This window comes from Pelophylax lessonae, assembly GCF_965119305.1.
Source record: "Pelophylax lessonae genome assembly, chromosome: 4".
Lineage (NCBI taxonomy): Eukaryota > Metazoa > Chordata > Amphibia > Anura > Ranidae > Pelophylax > Pelophylax lessonae.
The window spans coordinates 669756758-669776655 of NC_138771.1; the positions used below are offsets into that span (position 1 = coordinate 669756758).

The 19898-nt window shown below is 43.9% G+C and overlaps 1 pseudogene across 1 annotated transcript in view; it reads right to left on the reverse strand.

Annotated features, from left to right (window-relative positions):
* Positions 1–918: 918 nt before the first annotated feature.
* LOC309553096 (E3 ubiquitin-protein ligase TRIM39-like) overlaps positions 919–19898 on the reverse strand; it is a 32655-nt pseudogene continuing 13675 nt past the window's right edge. The window contains exon 2 of the transcript in view: positions 919–2582. The product of the transcript in view is annotated as an E3 ubiquitin-protein ligase TRIM39-like (transcript). The remainder of the gene's footprint in view (positions 2583–19898) is intronic.

Below are 19898 nucleotides of genomic sequence, written 5' to 3' on the forward strand. Positions count from 1 at the left end.
CTTTTTTTTCAAAAATGGGTGATTTTGGGGATATTTGTACTGTCCTGGAATTTTGGGCCTCAAGAAATGAGATTGGCTGTCAATACATCAGGGTTGATCAATTTTCAGTCAAAGAGTCAATACCGTGGACAACATGGTGTATATCCCATAGTTTGTGGACTCTATAACTTTCCTACATACTAAATAATATACACTGAGTTCGGTTGTTTTTACCAAAGAAATGGAGCAGAATACAATTTGACCTACATTTATAAAGAAAGATTATTTATTTGCAAAATGTCATAACAGAAAAGAAAAAAAAAAACAAGTTTTTTTTTCAAAATGTCTTTTTTCAGCATTTAGCAAATATAAAAAAAAAGCAAACCCAGCAGTGATTAAATACTACCAAAAGAAATCTCTATTTGTGTTAAAAAAAAATGATAAAAATGTAATAAGGGTACAGTGTTGCATGACCGTGCAATTTTGGCAACCCTATCTATGAAGGGGCAGTGGAGACCCCCTTGGACAGCAGCATTGTCTGGAGAGGGGGGTGTTATGTGGATTAGTAGATTTTGATGGACTTTACATAAGTGACTAACAAAATAAAGCCAAATTCCAGATAACATTTTATAAGCCGTTACACCCACATTTTTGTTTCCTATTGGGATAAAGGTTTTACATCAATGAATAAAAGCTGATCATTGTAACCCCCACTGTCAGTGGTATATGATTTTTCCCAACCCTCTAACTACCACTGCAACTTTTTCTGGACAGACTGGTCCGTTAAAGGGAGTTGAGAAAACAGAGTAGGACCAACAGGGTAAAAAAAAAAAAAGTTACAGGGGTATTCAGAAAAACAAAGGTTCCCATATTACTCACAGCCAGATAACTAGTATTTTCAGAAGAAGGTTTGCAATGGCAGCCCTAATACTTCTTCCAGGAGCAACCACTTCCTCCAAGCATTGGCTGATCAATGAACCAATCCCACCACCCGTCCCTGTGATGTCAACAGACTCTGGGCAAAGTACTCATATCTCTTAATTCCCCCCACATATCTTTATACATCCTCCCACTACACCTAACCCAGCATGGAGGGGCTCAGTGAAGGTGGTGGTGAAGGTGTGGAGGTGCCGGATCGGGTTACAAAGATCATAAAAGGATATCCGCCCAGCCTCATAATCCAGATATATCCTGACTCTCTTACTAAATATGTCATCAAGTAAGAAGGTCTCATCACTGTCATGTATCAATATATGCTCATCACATGACATGTTCAATGCCCAGGACTTGTTATTATATCCAATCGCTGACTGCCCCCCTCTCCTGTCTATACTGGGGTAACACATCCCAACTGTCCAATTTCTCGATCCCCTGACATCCACTTCCCAGTAATGTCTCCCTGAGGAGAAACTCTGACTGCTCATCACCTGAAGATCATTTTGAAATCTCTCTGGTGTTTCTGGGCGATTCTGGTTTATATCTGACCTGGATACAGTTTTCCTGTCATCTGATATCTATAGATAATTATTAGCTGTGTTTCCATCCAGTAATATGTCTGCAGCTCCCTGTATGGGGAAATATACATTTACCTCTGTTATTATATCAGATAAACCTGTGTGTAAGACCCCCGCCACATCCAGATCCCCTCCATTATAGAGGAGTTCCTCATGTCTCTCTCTGTCCTCATTATCTCCATCCTCAGTATCACACAAGTCACCTGTGTCTGATTCCTGTAAGACAGTCAGTGGATCCGTCATGTTACACAGCTTCTCAATGTCCACCATCTTCCTGGACAGCTCCTCCTTCTTTATTTCCAGATCCCGGATGGAGATGGAGATCCGCTCTGCCCGCCCGTAGATGTCTCTCAGGACTCTCTTCTCCAGGTCTTCCAGACGTCTCTTGATATCTCTAAACAGGACAGTGACTCTCTCTGTGTCACCAGCTGCTTCTTCTTCTACTTTCCTACTGTGTTCCTGCAGACTCTGGACTCTTTCCTCCATCTCCTCTCTCTTTGTCAGAAGTTTCTGCAGAACATTCCTCAGTGTCTTCTTCTTCTTCTTAGAAGCCTTATCCAGTAACTCCATCTCATGCCCTTTATGTCCTCCAATCATAGAACAAGACATACAAATACAGATCTCATCCTCAGTGCAGTAATACTCCAGGATCTTCTTATGGACGGAGCATTTCCTTCTCTCCATGGACAAGGTGGGGGTCACATAAGATGTGTTCTGGGGACTTTTTGTGGACTCTTAGGTGTTTATCACACAGATAATCCTCACAGTGTAGAGAGGATCTAACAGCAGGCAGCGGAGAATCAACACAGTAAGTACAGAAGACCCCAGAGTCCTCCTGATCCGGCTGAGCAGAGAGAAAATTCTCCACTATGTTACGCAGTGTTATGTTCCTGTCCAGTGCAGGACGATGCGGAAAATTCTCTCTGCATTCAGGACAGGAATATCCTCCAGACCCCTCCTGTGTATCCAGGAGACGATCAATACAGACCCAGCAGAAGTTGTGACCACATCTCAGGGTTACAGGATCTGTATAAATGTTCAGACAGATGGAACATTCCAGCTCAGCTCTTAGAACAGCCGATGCTATTACTGACAGCAGAAAAGGGAAGTGAAACTGAAAGTCTCTGGACTAGAATGCAGTTGAACCGGTTACAACTAGTTTGCACAAGGTGAGGCTGAGCTCAGCTCTCAGCTGATTTGTTAAAAAATAAATATGGGTATCTCAATATCTCAAAAAGTGTTATAAATAGATAAGTAAAAACTCAAAATTCATGTAACAAATGGACAAAACACAAAAAATATGCTTAAAAAATTGGTAAGTGATCAAGCGATTCCACTGTGCTAATAACCACCAGCACACCGCACTCACCAGAACATATGGCTGCATAAATTATAAGCAGCAAGTGCGCTCTGTGGGGTCATTTAGACAATGACATTTCTCCATTGTGTAGTGCTACACCCGTAGGAGCCACAGGATTACTGTCCAGGCCTTCCCAAAATGTCTGCCCTTCAGCCAGGCACACAACTAACTCATTCACGCTTTCTTCAAGGACTAGTATAGGGAATGTTGTTTTTGTGGTTTTTATATTTGGAGAACTTAGACAGGGAAGAGCGAAGTTGTGGGATACTCTAAAATAAAAAGAACTATGTACAACTTGAGGACTTGGTACTGTTAGACTTCCAGTAAAAAATAGAAATACATTTTTCCTATTACAGGTCAAGAATTGTGAACTTTGAGGCCTCAAATGACCTTGTCACTGATTCAGTATAAACCCCTTCAGTTTGAAGCACACATTGCGTCCATTTTTGAAATTGTTTTATTTACATGTACTTTGAGATGAGAAGCTATGTCGTCTGCCCCCAAAAGGAATTGTGTTCGGTAAACTTTAAATATAATGCTCTGGAGAGGCAGGCGACTAAATTGCTTATCCCAGGTGGAACGGCCTTGGGGGGAAGGTTTACATACAACGGACCTCAAAGGATAAAAAGCCATTTTTTCCCTGGTCATGAAAGGAGAGAAACCAGGGAGATCATAAAACATTAGGTTCTGGCCATGAGATGTTTTAACACACAATGGCCAAAACTCAAATTCAGGATCACACCTGTGTTCACCTATTCCCTAGCAAATAAACTTTTGTTTCTACCATCAGAAGACAAACAAACGGAAAACTACCTGGACAAAGAGAAGAACCTGTAATTCATTTACCTACACACCAAGACGGGGGTAGAGATTGTGTCATACAGACAATTGTCCATTGGAAGCTACATGGTGTCAAATAAACATTGTCACTTAGACTGATGAGAACTGCATCTTCAAATGAATTTAATATAATCATAAGCTTATACAACATCCTTGTCCCATCATATACCAAAGGGGGTGTGGAACTTATAATTTTATGACAATCTTCTATTGAGAATTACATGATATCTGTTATATAGTAGTGTCAAATGGTCAGAATGTCTCCCATATTTTATAACCCAGTCCCAAATCATAATTGTATTGTTGTTAACATAATAATCCCTTAATAGATAATATTCTGATTGGAAATAACCCATGTGTAGAAAAGTTTACATACACAAGTTGTTGTGTAGCAATATATATATATAACTGTCTATGTATCTATATAATTTGTACTGCTACTAAATGTAAAGTATGTGGGTAAATCAGTCATTTCCAATGTACATATCATATTAATAATATATCCTTATTAAATGGTGTTACCAGGTTCAATCCTTATCTAGATGCATGATGGAGATATTAGATGGACATGTATAGAGGATGAGAGTATGGATAAATTATTATGTTGTTTTTATGAAATTCTTAAATGGAGAAATAATCATATAGTTTTAAATATCCAATATATTGGTTAACAAGTAGAGGTGTTGCCCAATGACATCACCAGTTAATGGATAAGTTAGCCCAACCAATGGGGATAAAGTTACTCCTTCTGGGTTTGACTTATGGTAATTTTACAGCCCTTTTGTTCAATACAATATAAAAAGGGAACCCCAGGTGAGAAAGGGACATTACATTACACAAGATACATTACACATACAACACACACGCTACTACAGCCATGCATATACTCATCTATACAGACTCATCTTGCTCCATAATGTATCTGAAACTTTGAAGGACGCCAAACTAAACTCCTCCCTAACTGGCCACCATTGTGAGAAGGCAGCCATCTTAAGGACTCTGGTAATGACCATTTGAAGCTAGCAGCCATTTTAAATATGGTAAATATACCTTGCTGTTTATTTGATTATTTACAATTGTTTATTTCTTTCCTTAAATGTAGATTTTTCTCTAAGAGCTGACTTTTGCTTTTTATACATTTTTATTAACCACTTTACCACCGGAGGGTTTTGCTGTCTTACGTCCCGGCCACATTTTGCGATTCGGCACTGTGCGACTTTAACTGACAATTGCGCGGACGTGCGACGCCATACCCAAACGAAATGTACGTCCTTTTTTTCCCACAAACAGAGCTTTCGTTTGGTGGTATTTGATCACCTGTGCGATTTTTACTTGCGCTATAAACAAAAAAACAGCGTAAATTTTGAAAAAATAACAATATTTTCACATTTTTTTTATATGAAATCCCCCCCCCCCCCAAAAAAAAATTAAAAATCTAATTTTTTTTTAATTTTTGGCCAATTTGTTTTCTGCTACTTATGTTTGGTACAAAAAATCACAATAAACATATTTTGATTGGTTTGCGCAAAAGTTATTGCGTTTACTAACTAAGGGAAAAGATTTCTGTCATTTTTGGTGGGTTTTTTTAACGATTAATGGCGGCGATCTGCGATTTTTTTTGCGGGACTGCGACATAGCAGCGGACAGATCGGACCCTTGACTGACATTTTTTACACTTTTGGGGGTACCAGTGACATTACTACAGTAATCAGTGCTATAAATATGCACTGTTACTATAAAAATTACACTGGCAGGGAAGGGGTTAATTTTATTGGAGAGGGAGGGGTTAATGTATGCCTGGTGCTTACTAACGTGTGTGGGGGGAGGTGACTGAGTGACACAGGGACAGATCGCAGGTTCAGCTATGCTGAACCCTGCAATCTGTCACTGTCTGTCACTTAGGAGATCTTATGTTTACACAAGCGGGCGGATCTCCAGACTCGATTCCCCGACGATCGGGGAAGAGCAGCGGCGATCCCCTGGCCCGACTCCCGCTGTGACTGAATACAGCGGGAGCGAGCCTCCGGCGACGCGCGAGCGCTGCCCACAAGGGGAGGAGTCCAGCGACGTAGGTCTACGTCGCTGGACTGGAACAAGCCACTGTGCCGCAGTAGAGGCACAGTGAGCGGGGGTAAAGTGGTTAATATCAGATTTAGCGCATATTGGCGTATTATAAAAAAGGGGGTGTGTATAAGAGCCTAAGCCCACATAGACACTAGCAGCGCTAGAAACAGCCCCTAACGAGGTTGATGGTATATAGCAAAAACAAACAGCCTAACAACAATATTGGCGTATTAGTCTCTCGTTTTGCATGGCCTATTCTTGCTCCATCTGCAGTGGAGTGACTGTCGGCTGCGCAATTTGCAGACAATTGTGGTCTGATTATATAGCACACTTAAATATGGTTTATGCTACTACATCTGGGAAAACGTAATCTTGCTTTATTTTTACTTTCATCATTAAGTTAAATATCACATTGCATTCATAGTTTTAAGTTTGTATTTTATGTAAAGTTATCTTTTTGTGTCATCTCAAGTTTAATCATTTAATGTGAATACATGTCTTGCGAATAAATATTCTTATATATTCCATACTGTAGACTGTTTTCACTAAGATTGGTATATGCTATTAAAAAGAAATTAATCGATCAAAAAGAACTCGTTATACTCGTTCAGAATAATATTCTCGAACGTGTAAAACGCACAACATATTAAATGGAGGCGCTGCTGAGATCTCATTAATTTCTTACATATGCCAATCATAATTTTGATCATGGTGACATAATTAATAATTTTGCATTAAAAAAAAAAAAAGTTTTAATTATGAATGTTGATAGAAACGCCCTAAAAATGTCTACATAAGGTAAGGTTCACGCTGCCAACTCAGGTAAGGTGTCTATCCCACAGCCCCAGTAGATTCGGTACAGATCTAGAATATGTGGAGACACCTCTCTGAGTCTGAAATGGTGGAATATGTAAAGGCTGGTTGGAGTCATATCAAAATCCTCAGAAGTCGGGCCAAATATGGGCACCTGACATGGGTAGAGGAAAACCCGATGTATGAACTCACCAATAGCTTCTCTAACACCAAAGACGTCAGGAAGCGTGATCACATACTTTTAGAGTCATAGAGAACTGCACCAGAAGGCTCAGCAAAGAGGAATTTAGTAAAGTTCCAATTTCAACTCCAAATAAAAGAGAGTGAGATAAGGAACCTCCTTGAGCAGGTGAAAGTGACCTCTATTGGGACACATCAGTTAAGAGAATGTAGCGTGAAACTGCAGAAAAAAGTAGAACTGTGGCAGAAGTTTTATTCAGAAAGCTGTAATGAAAGTAAGCAGTTGAAAGAGAAATGTAATGATTAATGCAATAAGTAGGAAGTTTTGAGCAAGGAAAAATGTTTTCTAGAAAAAGTTGCCGAGTAACCAGCAGTGGAAAATTAAGTTGCCGAGTAACCAGCAGTGGAAAATTAAAAAAAAAAAGTGTGTAACAGTTCAAGTCAGGACAGGAACTCATTAGTAAATAAATAGGAGAGTTACAAAAGGTTATGGTGTCCATGTTAAAGGGTAATGCTCATTAGTCCTGCATTATAAATAAAATGAAGTAATTAAATAGACCCAGATATGACTCCCAGTCTGATGGTCATGACCCAGACAAGGGGGGGAGTCAGGCAGAGAGTCCACGTCCTCCCCCAGCCATCTTCTAAACATAGGAGGGCAGAAATTGGGCGGCCATGCATAAATAGGTATGAGTCATATCAAGGTCACTGCAAAAAGACGAGCACCCCTAAAAAGATACCGGACGCCTCCAGAATTATAAAGTTTTTAAATAGAGTACTGTCCCGATTTTTGTTAAGAAAGGGTCCTTAGACATTACTGATCATCTTGAGGCCTATGAAAACACCCTTTCTGTGTTGGGCCTGTAGGATGTAATTTAGTATTCAGCCCATACAAAAACCTTACCGCTGCTAGAGCTGCAATCTACAACCTAAAAATGTACACAGCACCAAAGCCCCACTGAATTTTTGGCTGTACTCAAAAGTGCCTACCACTTACCAATGAAGGAGCCTGAGTACAACCACCCAGAATTTAAATCCCTGTGCTTTGAGGCATTGCCTACATACATAATAATATGTTTGGCAAGGGACTACAAGTTGGGGTGTTCACTGGAATGGTTGGTAAAAGAGAGCGACAATTTGTACTCCATCCAACAGACCGGTGAATACAAAGAAAGGCGTGAGCCTGTCACCAAAATTGTGGCAGAAACGCATCTTTCTTCTCAACCCTCACACTGAAAAAAAAAAAGGAGCAAGATTTTATACTGGATACCTGAAGAAGGACACCAGACCTCCCACCAATTAGGAGGGGGGGTGGAACAGAGGCCAATTTAGGATTTCCTTCCAAGGGGACAGGGCCCAAGGTTTAGAAGAATCTCTAGGGAGTATCCCCAAAGAGACAAATTTACCCTTGAGGATGGAAACCCTCGCTATGCACAATATTCTCAATAAGGGGGGAACCCCCACAAATAAATAGGGATTTGCCCCACCTTAGGGCTCCCCAAAATCCTCGGGAAGATCAAGAGACATTAAGGCCCAGACCCCACGCTAGAACCGAGCCAGTGGTTCTGATAGGGATCTGTCCCATCTGTCTGTACCCGAGAGACATAGGCACCACAGGAGGCGAAGCCAACAATCCAATTCTGAAGAGGTTTTCAGCAGAGTAGATGCCAAGTTGGATCAAATGATCACTTGGTTCCCTCAGGGCATTGCAGCCCAGAACCAAAATATTCCTCTTTAGAAACAAATCCTGTGGCCAGCCAAAGGCTACAAAATCCTTAAATGCCCAAATGGCCAGGAATCAGAGGGATACACTGAATGAAGGCATAGGAGACAGAGGTTCTAACACCATTTTATCCCCAGGTCACAGTATTGAGGATCCTGAAATCCCTGCCACAGGATCTTGGTCGTTAGATACTAACTACCCTCCTATTTTTCAGTGGTCACTTTATCCCTCTGACTCAAACAGGTCGCTCAAAGCGGGCACATTTTGAAAAATCGCCAATGACGGTGATACCAAGGAGGATCAAACCCTAATGACGTAATGAAGTCAAGAGGTTAAAGGTTGCATTACGGTAACCAAGAAGGAATCCTCAATGTCAGGTAGTTTTGTTGCCTACAATGATTTGCATTGATGCCCCAAAGGGGGAGATATTATATATATTTTTTCCTCCCAAGTAGAAGGTAAATTCTAACAAAAATATTGTATTACTGTTCAATTGTTCAATGTGTGGTATCCATGGTGATGAATACGTCCCCATGTTAATGAGCCCCAGAAGTCAGTCTCCCCTGGAAAAGGTTGCATATATAGTCTCACCTTCCATGGTGGTCAGATAAAAGGCTGATCACACGGTGGACTAAAGGAGGACTCTGAGGAAGCTCAGGATACCAACCTCACATGGAAATTTCAACTACAATTTATGGATGAAAACTGTATGTATAATTTCCTCATGGAATCCATTTTCCTTTATAGGACTAAGAGCAGTGGCAGCCCGCCCATAGAGGGCGCAGGGGCGCCCCAAATGAAGCAGAAAAAAAAAGATTAAATAAAAAAAAAGTCAAGTTTTCGCCCACTAGGGGCGCCGGACTTAGTGCTGGGTATGGGGGGGGTTTGATCCCACCCTCGCCCGGCAGAGGCGCCGATTGGCACTCTTCTGGTCATCGGGCGCAGAGCAATGCACCCCGACACACCCCACTTTAACGATGTCCGGGCTGTGATTGGTCAAGAGTCCAGCCTGGACCAATCACAGGAGGACATCGGACCTGGTGACGTGACGCCTGGGGGGCGGTGCACCGCCCCGGCGTCACATTCACCTTCAGTTCCCGCCCGCCGGCACCGGAGAAGAGAGGAGATGGGAGAGCCGCCGCCGTGCGTGAGGAAGAAGAAGATTGTGTCATCACCGCACCGCATCCCGCCGCCCCTCGGGCTGACTCAGAGCAGCACGCCGTCCATAGGTAAGAGTCTGCTTTGAAGGGGGCACGCACGTTGATCTCTGTATTGGGGACATGTACACTGGTCACTGCACACTGCATTGGGGACATGTACGCTGGTCACTGCATTGGAAGCACGCACGCTGATCTCTGCATTGGGGACATGTATGCTGGTCACTGCATTGGGGACATGTATGCTGGTCACTGCATTGGGGACATGTACGCTGGTCACTGCATTGGAAGCACGCACGCTGATCTCTGCATTGGGGACATGTATGCTGGTCACTGCATTGGGGACATGTACGCAGGTCACTGCATTGGGGACATGTACGATGATCACTGCATTGGAAGCACGCATGCTGATCCCTGCATTGGGGACATGTACACTGGTCACTGCATTGGGGACATGTACGCTGGTCACTGCATTGGAAGCATGCACGCTTATCTCTGCATTGGGGACACGTATGCAGGTCACTGCATTGGGGGCATGTACGCTGGTCACTGCATTGGAAGCACGCACGCTGATCTCTGCATTGGGGACATGTACACTGGTCACTGCATTGGAAGCACGCACGCTGATCTCTGCATTGGGGACATGTATGCTGGTCACTGCATTGGGGACATATACGCTAGTCACTGCATTGGGGACATGTACCCTGGTCACTGCATTGGAAGCACGCACGCTGATCTCTGCATTGGGGACATGTTCACTGGTCACTGCATTGGGGACATGTATGCTGGTCACTGCATTGGGGACATATACGCTGGTCACTGCATTGGGGACATGTACGCTGGTCACTGCATTGGAAGCACGCACACTGATCTCTGCATTGGGGACATGTGCACTGGTCACTGCATTGGGGACATGTATGCTGGTCACTGCATTGGAAGCACACACACTGATTTCTGCATTGGGGACATGTACGCTGGTCACTGCATTGGGGACATGTATGCTGGTCACTGAATTGGAGGCACGCACACTGATCTCTGCATTGGGGACATGTATGCTCGTCACTGCATTGGGGACATGTATGCTGGTCACTGCATTGGAGGCACACACACTGATCTCTGCATTGGGGACATGTACACTGGTCACTGCATTGGAAGCACGCACGCTGATCTCTGCATTGGGGACATGTACGCTGGTCACTGCATTGGGGGCATGTATGCTGGTCACTGCATTGGGGGCATGTATGCTGGTCACTGCATTGGGGGCATGTATGCTGGTCACTGCATTGGGGACATGTATGCTGGTCACTGCATTGGAGGCACGCACACTGATCTCTGCATTGGGGACATGTGCACTGGTCACTGCATTGGGGACATGTATGCTGGTCACTGCATTGGGGATATGTACGCTGGTTACTGCATTGGGGACATGTACGCTGGTCACTGCATTGGGGACATGTACGCTGGTCACTGCATTGGGGACATGTATGCTGGTCACTGCATTGAAAGGGGGCATGTATACTGGTCACTACATTGAAAGGGGGCATATATACTGGTCACTACATTGAAGGGGGCATGTACTGTGGGATTAGTGCTAGGGGGTCTGTACTGTGGGATTAGTGCTAGGGGGTCTGTACTGTGGGGTTTGTGCTAGGTGGCCTGTACTGTGGGGTTTGTGCTAGGGGGACTGTACTGTGGGGTTTTGTGCTAGGGGGTCTGTACTGTGGGATTAGTGCTAGGGGGCCTGTACTGTGGGATTAGTGCTAGGGGGTCTGTACTGTGGGGTTTGTGCTAGGGGGTCTGTACTGTGGGATTAGTGCTAAGGGGTCTGTATTGTGGGGATTGTGCTAGGAGGTCTGTACTGTGGGGTTTTTGCTAGGGGGCCTGTACTGTGGGGTTTTGTGCTAGGGGGTCTGTACTGTGGGGTTTGTGCCACTCTCAGTCAGTGTATCCCATAATAGGGTGTCTCTCTCACAGTATATCCCATAATAGGGCCCCTTCTCCCTATTATGGGATATACTAGTACTGATTGACCCCTTAATATGTGATATATTGGGAGAATTTGTTCATGCAAGCAAAATAGAGGGGACAAAATGGGTGGAGTCTATAAGGGGTGGGGCTTCTGAGAAATGGGAGGGGTCAAAATGGAAGGGCGGGGTCTTGCGCCCCATCATCTTAAAACTTCACCAGCCGCCACTGACTAAGAAATCAAGGAAGTAAGCAGGAAACCGAGAGTCTGATGTGTCTGAGACACCCAAGAGGGGGTGTACAGTGTGAAGGACCCCGGGATACCCCTGATGGCCGGTCTACCAAGACGAAACCGTCAAGACAGCCAAAGGCAAAAGTGCCCGGAGAAATCCACATTCCACTGGCCAACAGATGATCACCATGATGACCAACATTCCACTGGCCAACAGATGAGTCACCATGCTTATCTACTGAAGTCACTGCACCTACTTGCAGGTCTCTACACCCCATTCAATTATTCCATACCCACCTACAAAACTGTCAAAGTCTGATTTAAGCCCTATTTCTTCAAGAGTCTGCCTTGGAAAAATGTTTCAAATGACTACGGCACTTTTCACACTTTTTCCAAAGGGGGGATTTGTTAGACTTCCAGTACGAAATAGAAATACATTTTTCCTATTACAGGTCAAGAATTTTGAACTTTGAGGCCTCAAATGACCTTGTCACTGATTCAGTCAAAACCCCTTCAGTTTGAAGCACACATTGCGTCCGTTGTTGAAATTGTTTTATTTACATGTACTTTGAGATGAGAAACTATGTTGTCTGCCCCCAAAAGGAAATTGTGTTCGGTAAACTTTGAATATAATGCTCTGGAGAGGCAGGCGACTAAATTGCTTATCCCAGGTGGAATGGCCTTGGGGGGAAGGTTTACATACAACGGACCTCAAAGGATAAAAAGCCATTTTCCCCCTGGTCATGAAAGGAGAGAAACCAGGGAGATCATAAAACATTAGGTTCTGGCCATGAGATGTTTTAACACACAATGACCAAAACTCAAATTCAGGATCACACCTGTGTTCACCCATTCCCTAGCAAATAAACTATTGTTTCTACCATCAGAAGACAAACAAGCGGAAAACTACCTGGACAAAGAGAAGAACCTGTAATTCATTTACCTACACACCAAGACGGGGTAGAGATTGGGTCATACAAACAATTGTCCATTGGAAGCTACATGCTGTCAAATAAACATTGTCACTTAGACTGATGAGAACTGCATCTTCAAATGAGTTTAATATAATCATAAGCTTATACAACATCCTTGTCCCATCATATACCAAAAGGGGTGTGGAACTTATAATTTTATGACAATCTTCTATTGAGAATTAAATGATATCTATTATATAGTAGTGTCAAATGGTCAGAATTTCTCCCATATTTTATAATCCAGTCCCAAATCATAATTGTATTGTTGTTAACATAATAAACCCTTAATGGATAATATTTTGATTGGAAATAACCCATGTGTAGAAAAGTTTACATATACAAGTTGTTGTGTAGCAATTTTTTGCTTGTTTGTTATGTATTCGGTCTGACCAGACTACCAAGGTTGAGCAACCCTCCCCACCCCCCACACACACCTGTACTCTATCAGTGTCCACTATCAAGTAGATATAGGAGGAGTCCCCTGTAGTGCATTTGCACATCTTTCCCAGCAAGGAGTATTATCTCCAAGGGTTAGAAAGGCTGGATTCATCTCTTTTTCATGGATAGTGTAGGACCCACTGATAATGGGGTACTTTGACGCAGTGGTGGGATTCAGCCGGTTCGCACCGGTTCCATAGAACCGGTGGCTAACTTTCTGCAAGTTCGCAGAACCGGCTGAATCCTTCTGCGCGTCTGAGGACGTGCAGGACAATTGAATGTCCGCGCTCGGGCAGACGTGGCGGCCGGGGGGCGGAGCAGTGCGCCCGACCCGCCCATTCTGTGACAATAGCGAATGAGAATTCGCTATTGTCACATGATCCTCCTCCTGGCCAATCAGGGAGCGGGTCCTCTCGCTCCCTGATTGGCCGAAAGGCAAACACCGTGCCATTGGACGAGGAGGAGGCGCCGCGGGAGGACTCGGAGATGCGGGGAGCCGAATGCGAGACCGTCCGTGAGGTAAGTGCATGGGTCTCGCGGGGATCGCTGGCACTCTGCAATTGGGGGCAATGTTGTGGCTGGCGCTCTGCAATTGGGGGCAATGTTGTGGCTGGCGCTCTGCAATTGGGGGCAATGTTGTGGCTGGCGCTCTGCAATCATTGGGGGCAAAGCTGTGGCTGGCGCTCTGCAATTGGGGCAATGTTGTGGCTGGCGCTCTGCAATTGGGGACAATGTTGTGGCTGGCGCTCTGCAATTGGGGACAATGTTGTGGCTGGCGCTCTGCAATTGGGGGCAATGTTGTGGCTGGCGCTCTGCAATCATTGGGGGCAATGCTGTAGCTGGCGCTCTGCAATTGGGGGCAATGCTGTGGCTGGCACTCTGCAATTGGGGGCAATGTGGCTGGCGCTCTGCAATTGGGGGCAATTTGGCTGGCGCTCTGCAATTGGGGGCAATGCTGTGGCTGGCGCTCTGCAATTGGGGGCAATGTTGTGGCTGGCGCTCTGCAATCATTGGGGGCAATGCTGTGGCTGGCGCTCTGCAATTGGGGGCAATGCTGTGGCTGGCACTCTGCAATCATTGGGGGCAATGCTGTGGCTGGCACTCTGCAATCATTGGGGGCAATGCTGTGGCTGGCACTCTGCAATGATTGGGGGCAATGCTGTGGCTGGCACTCTGCAATCATTGGGGCAATGCTGTGGTCACTGTGCATTGAAAGGGGGGCACACTGGTCTCTCTGCATTGAAAGGGGGGCACGCTGGTCACTGTGCATTAAAGGGGGCATGTACACTGGTCACTGTTCATTGAAAGGGGGGCACGCTGGTCACTGTGCATTGAAAGGGGGGCACGCTGGTCTCTCTGCATTGAAAGGGGGGCACGCTGGTCACTGTGCATTGAAAGGGGGGAACGCTGGTCACTGTGCATTAAAGGGGGCATGTACACTGGTCACTGCATTGAAAGGGGGCAAGCTGGTCACTGTGCATTAAAGGGGGCATGTACACTGGTCACTGCATTGAAAGGGGGAACGCTGGTCACTGTGCATTGAAAGGGGGCACGCTGGTCACTGTGCATTGAAGGGGGCATGTACACTGGTCACTGTGCATTGAAAGGGGGCACGCTGGTCACTGTGCATTGAAAGGGGGCACGCTGGTCTCTGTGCATTAAAAGGGGGAACGCTGGTCACTGTGCATTGAAAGGGGGCACGCTGGTCATTCTGCTGGGAAAGTCGGAACTGGTTACTAAAATTTTTGAATCCCACCACTGCTTTGACGTAGTAGTGGGCTTGAGCACTATATGGCCATATGGTGGGACCAAATCCCCATTTTTATTTATGGATTGTCTTCAGATTTGGTAGTAATTTCTTTTGCATGTGCGCGCTATTCTTTTTTAATATATTTATATATATATATATATATATATATATATATATATATATATATATATATATATATATATATATAACTGTCTATGTATCTATATAATTTTTACTGCTACTAAATGTAAAGTATCTGGGTAAATCAGTAATTTCCAATATACATATCATATTAGTAATATATCCTTATTAAATGGTGTTACCAGATTCAATCCTTATCTAGATGCATGATGGAGATATTAGATGGACATGTATAGAGGATGAGATTATGGATAAATTATTATGTTGTTTTTATGATAGTCTTAAATGGAGAAATTATCATATAGTTTTAAATATCCAATATATTGGTTAACCAGTAGAGGTGTTGTCCAATGACATCACCAGTTAATGGATAAGTTAGCCCAACCAATGGGGATAAAGTTACTCCTTCTGGGTTTGACTTATGGTAATTTTACAGCCCTTTTGTTCAATACAATATAAAAAGGGAACCCCAGATGACAGAGGGACATTACATTACACAACATACATTACAGATACAACACACACGCTACTACAGCCATGCATATACTCATCTATACAGACTCATCTTGCTCCATAATGTATCTGAAACTTTGAAGGACGCCAAACGAAACTCCTCCCTAACTGGCCACCATTTTGGGAAGGCAGCCATCTTAAGGACTCTGGTAACGACCATTTGAAGCTAGCAGCCATTTTAAATATGGTAAATATACCTTGCTGTTTATTTGATTATTTACAGTTGTTTATTTCTTTCCTTAAATGTTTTACATTTCATATTTAAGGGTATTGAGATTACAGTCCCAACCATATTAACCATATGTAGATTTTTCTCTAAGAGCTGATTTTTGCTTTTTATACATTTTTATTAATATCAGATTTAGCGCATATTGGCGTATTAGTCTCTCGTTTTGCATGGCCTATTCTCGCTCCATCTGCAGTGGAGTGACTGTCGGCTGCGCAATTTGCAGACAATTGTGGTCTGATTATATAGCACACTTAAATATGGTTTATGCTACTACATCTGGGAAAACTTAATCTTGCTTTATTTTTACTTTCATCATTAAGTTAAATATCACATTGCATTTATCGTTTTAAGTTTGTATTTTATGTAAAGTTATCTTTTTGTGTAATCTCAAGTCTGATCATTTAATGTGAATACATGTCTTGTGAATAAATATTCTTATATATTCCATACTGTAGACTGTTTTCACTAAGATTGGTATATGCTGTTAAAAAGAAATTAATCGATCAAAAAGAACTCGTTATACTCGTTCAGAAAAATATTCGCGAACGTGTAAAACGCAAAACTTAATTACCCCTTTCTGAGCAAGTTATAATGAAGTCCTTGAAACAAACAGTAGACTTCAGCATTTAGTAGTTAAAGTCACAAGAGTAAGAGATTAGGTAGACAAAGCTCTTCAGGACACCAGCATGTGTCCCCTTTAACAGACCCACAACTGACTATAGGGGCACCAGAGGGGTAGCTAGAGACTAATTTTCCCAAGATCTCTAAGTGTCTGTACTCACAAGGCCCAAGGAAAGATGGATGCCTCCAATCTTCCAAGCGACACCTTCCAGTGATACCAGGCAGATCTTTAGCAGACCGCTCCTCTCAGTCAGCTTCGCTTTGGCACCTGGGTCTCAGCATTCCTCCCCTCAGGTCACCCACCTGAGGCCTCACCAATAGTGGTTTGTGCCTTGGACGGCAGCATGCCCCCCCCCCACCTCCCCCCCAGGCTGGACTTCTCCACTCTGGGATAAGACCCAGAGCTCTGTGTGCTTCCAGAATATATGCAGTCTCCCAACATGCCATCAGACTCTACCTCTCTGGGATAAGTCAGGGCTGCATCAATATTCAAGCCATGTGCATAGCTCCACACCTATCATCCAGAAACTTCTCAAGTTACCTGGATACAGAGGGATCTATCAGGCAGACTGGCAGCAGCAGAGCACACATAGCAGGCCTAGCTAAACAGTCACAGCTCACTGAGTCCAGTGAGCCAAATTATGCTTTTACCTTATCCAAAATTACAGCCACACTGACTACAATGTGGCAACTAAATTCACCTATGAAAAAAGACACACTAACACTTAGCCAACTATCCTAGCACCTACCTAGGAGGGTGATACAATATGAATATGGTCCCTTTAAGATGATGTCTTATGTAAGGTTATGGCACTTACCGGATTAAAACTCGCCAAGGCCAGCAGGTAAGTATTACAGCTATGTGGAACAAATGCTCCCCAACCGGACCCAAATAAAACTTTTCATAGTGTAGTATTTATTAAAGCAATCCAGCATAGAGCAAAGTAAGTAAAAGAACACAGTTACCAGGACAAATATGGCCGCCACATATAGTCCATGAGGTGGCGTGACATCAGCACTCTAAAACTCTGCAAGAAGATGAACAGCAATTCATTGAGAGCATAGAGAAGGGTGAAAGAGTCAGGATAAACCAATTGACACATGTGTTCCATGGGTGGAGCCAGTGAGTGACATCATCCCACACAAGCATACCCCTCTCGAAGCCTGAGGTCACGGGTGGAGCCTGGCATTGCTACAAATAGGAAAAGTGTATGATTCCAGTGCCAGGCATGACACAAGATATTGTAAGTGTGTTTTTATTGTTTTCCCAATAAGCGATTTGTGGTTTATTGTAATGTGTCACCTTTCTGTCTTCCTTCTATGATGTGCTTTGATAAGGAGCACCAGTGTGATTCTGGAGACTGATCCAGGCTGATGGCAAGTGGAGATCTATGTCAGATCATCTGAATGCAGATCAGCCACATTCACTATTGGATTGGACATGCTGTTAAGTTTTTTTCAGCAGCATTTTTTGGGGTGAGTACCCATTTTCCTTTTAAGTTGGGGGACACTGGGTACCGAACTTTCTATTTTTTGCACAAGCACATATGCCGTTACCTGGTGATTAAGGATTGCATGAGAGAAGATTGATTTCTTAGCTTGCACCTTCATGAACTTCTTCATTGATGAATTGTTTTGGACTTTCACATGAACTTATTTTTTCAGCATTTGCACTTTCTATTATAAGTTTCATGAGCTCCTTCAAGGATGAACTTTTTTTGGATTTTACGTAAATTATCTATTGATTATTTGCACTTCAAATGACAGGCAGACAGGGGTCAGTTGAGGCCACCATGTTTCTTTCCTGAGTGTTTCTTTAATGAGTGATGTACCAGTTTCCACACAACAGTTTAAAGCAGGATAACTAAAGCTGTATAAAGAAACAACAGGAACTCTGATCCACTCTGGAAAGAAGGCAAGCAAACCAACATTTGATATTTCTGCTCGTGAACAGAAGGTAATGCTGGGGGAGTTGATAAAAAGTCTGTGTGGGACAGAATCGCTCCCTTGGAACAGCGGCCTGGATCTGTAAGCAGTGACTCAGTGCTAGACTGTGCCGTGGCCGAGTTGCAGAGAGGAGGAAGAGGGAGTCATTGCAAGCAGGTGCAGGAGCCTCAACTACCAATCAATTTGGGTCATTCAGCGGTAGCCTGGAGGCTGCTCTCATCACATCCATGCCAGATACAGCTGGGCGGTAGCGAAGTGCGACTTAGGATCAAACCCTGTCCCTTAAACCAGATTCTGCAGAGGCCTGCTGCAGAGCCCTCGTGCCACTTTTAACACTAAATTTCACTAGGATTGGTGAGTGGGCACTTGCCCATTCTATGTACACCAAAGGACAATGTATGCAGACATCATTACCTTTGTCATTCCACCAAGCTTGCAAAGGGACCTTTGGTACACTTGAATCCACACAGAGAAAGAATCTAGTGAACATCTTGTTTGTCAGGACACATTGTGCACATTTCAAAGTGCTAGCTGAAGACTCAAACCTATTCCAAGCCTTCTTCTTTAAAGGACTACAGAATATCACTCCCCACAAGCAAACCAACATTTGATATTTAATTTTCTATGAAGTGTAATTTCCGGTCTCCCTTTCCTCTAATATGCTCCCTACACTCATCTTTTTTACATTAGTGTTCTCTGTCCTCAAATTGTCCTTACTTTAACCCTCATCTCTACCCCACAGCTTACACATATAGCCAGGAGCTGGATAATTTTGACTGCATTATCAGGAGACACTGCAGCATTGCTACAGTAACACTGTCCTCTCCTAGTGCTCAGCCTGGACTCTATGTCATCACATCCTGAATGCCGAGTTAATGAGACCTAGGAGTGGAGCAAAGCATCTTGGGGCATATAGTCCAAAGAGCCAAATTTTACATTTAGTCAGACTGTTGTGGACTACAAATCCCAGCCAGCTGGTGAACAGCAGGGCATGCTGGGGGAGTTGATAAAAAGCCTGTGTGGGACAGAATTGTTCCCTTGGGACCGCGGCCTGGATCTGTAAGCGATGACTCAGTATTAGACAGTGCCATAGTGGAGTTGCGGGGAGGAAGGAGAAGGAGTCATTGCAAGCGGGTGCGGGAGCCTCAACCACCAGTCACTTTAGGTCATTCAGCGGCAGCCTGGAGGATGCTCTCATCACATCCACGCCAGATCCAGCTGGGCAGTAGTGCAGTGCAACTCGGGATCAAGCGCTGTCCCTTGAGCCACATTCTGCAGAGGCCTGCTGCGGAGCCCTCACACCACTTTTAACACTAAATTCCGCTAAGATTGGTGAGTAGGCACTTGCGTATTCTATGTACTCCAAAGGACACTGCATGCAGACATCATTACCTTTGTCATTCCACTAAGCTTGCAAGGGGACCCTTGGTACACTTTAATCAACACAAAATCAACAAG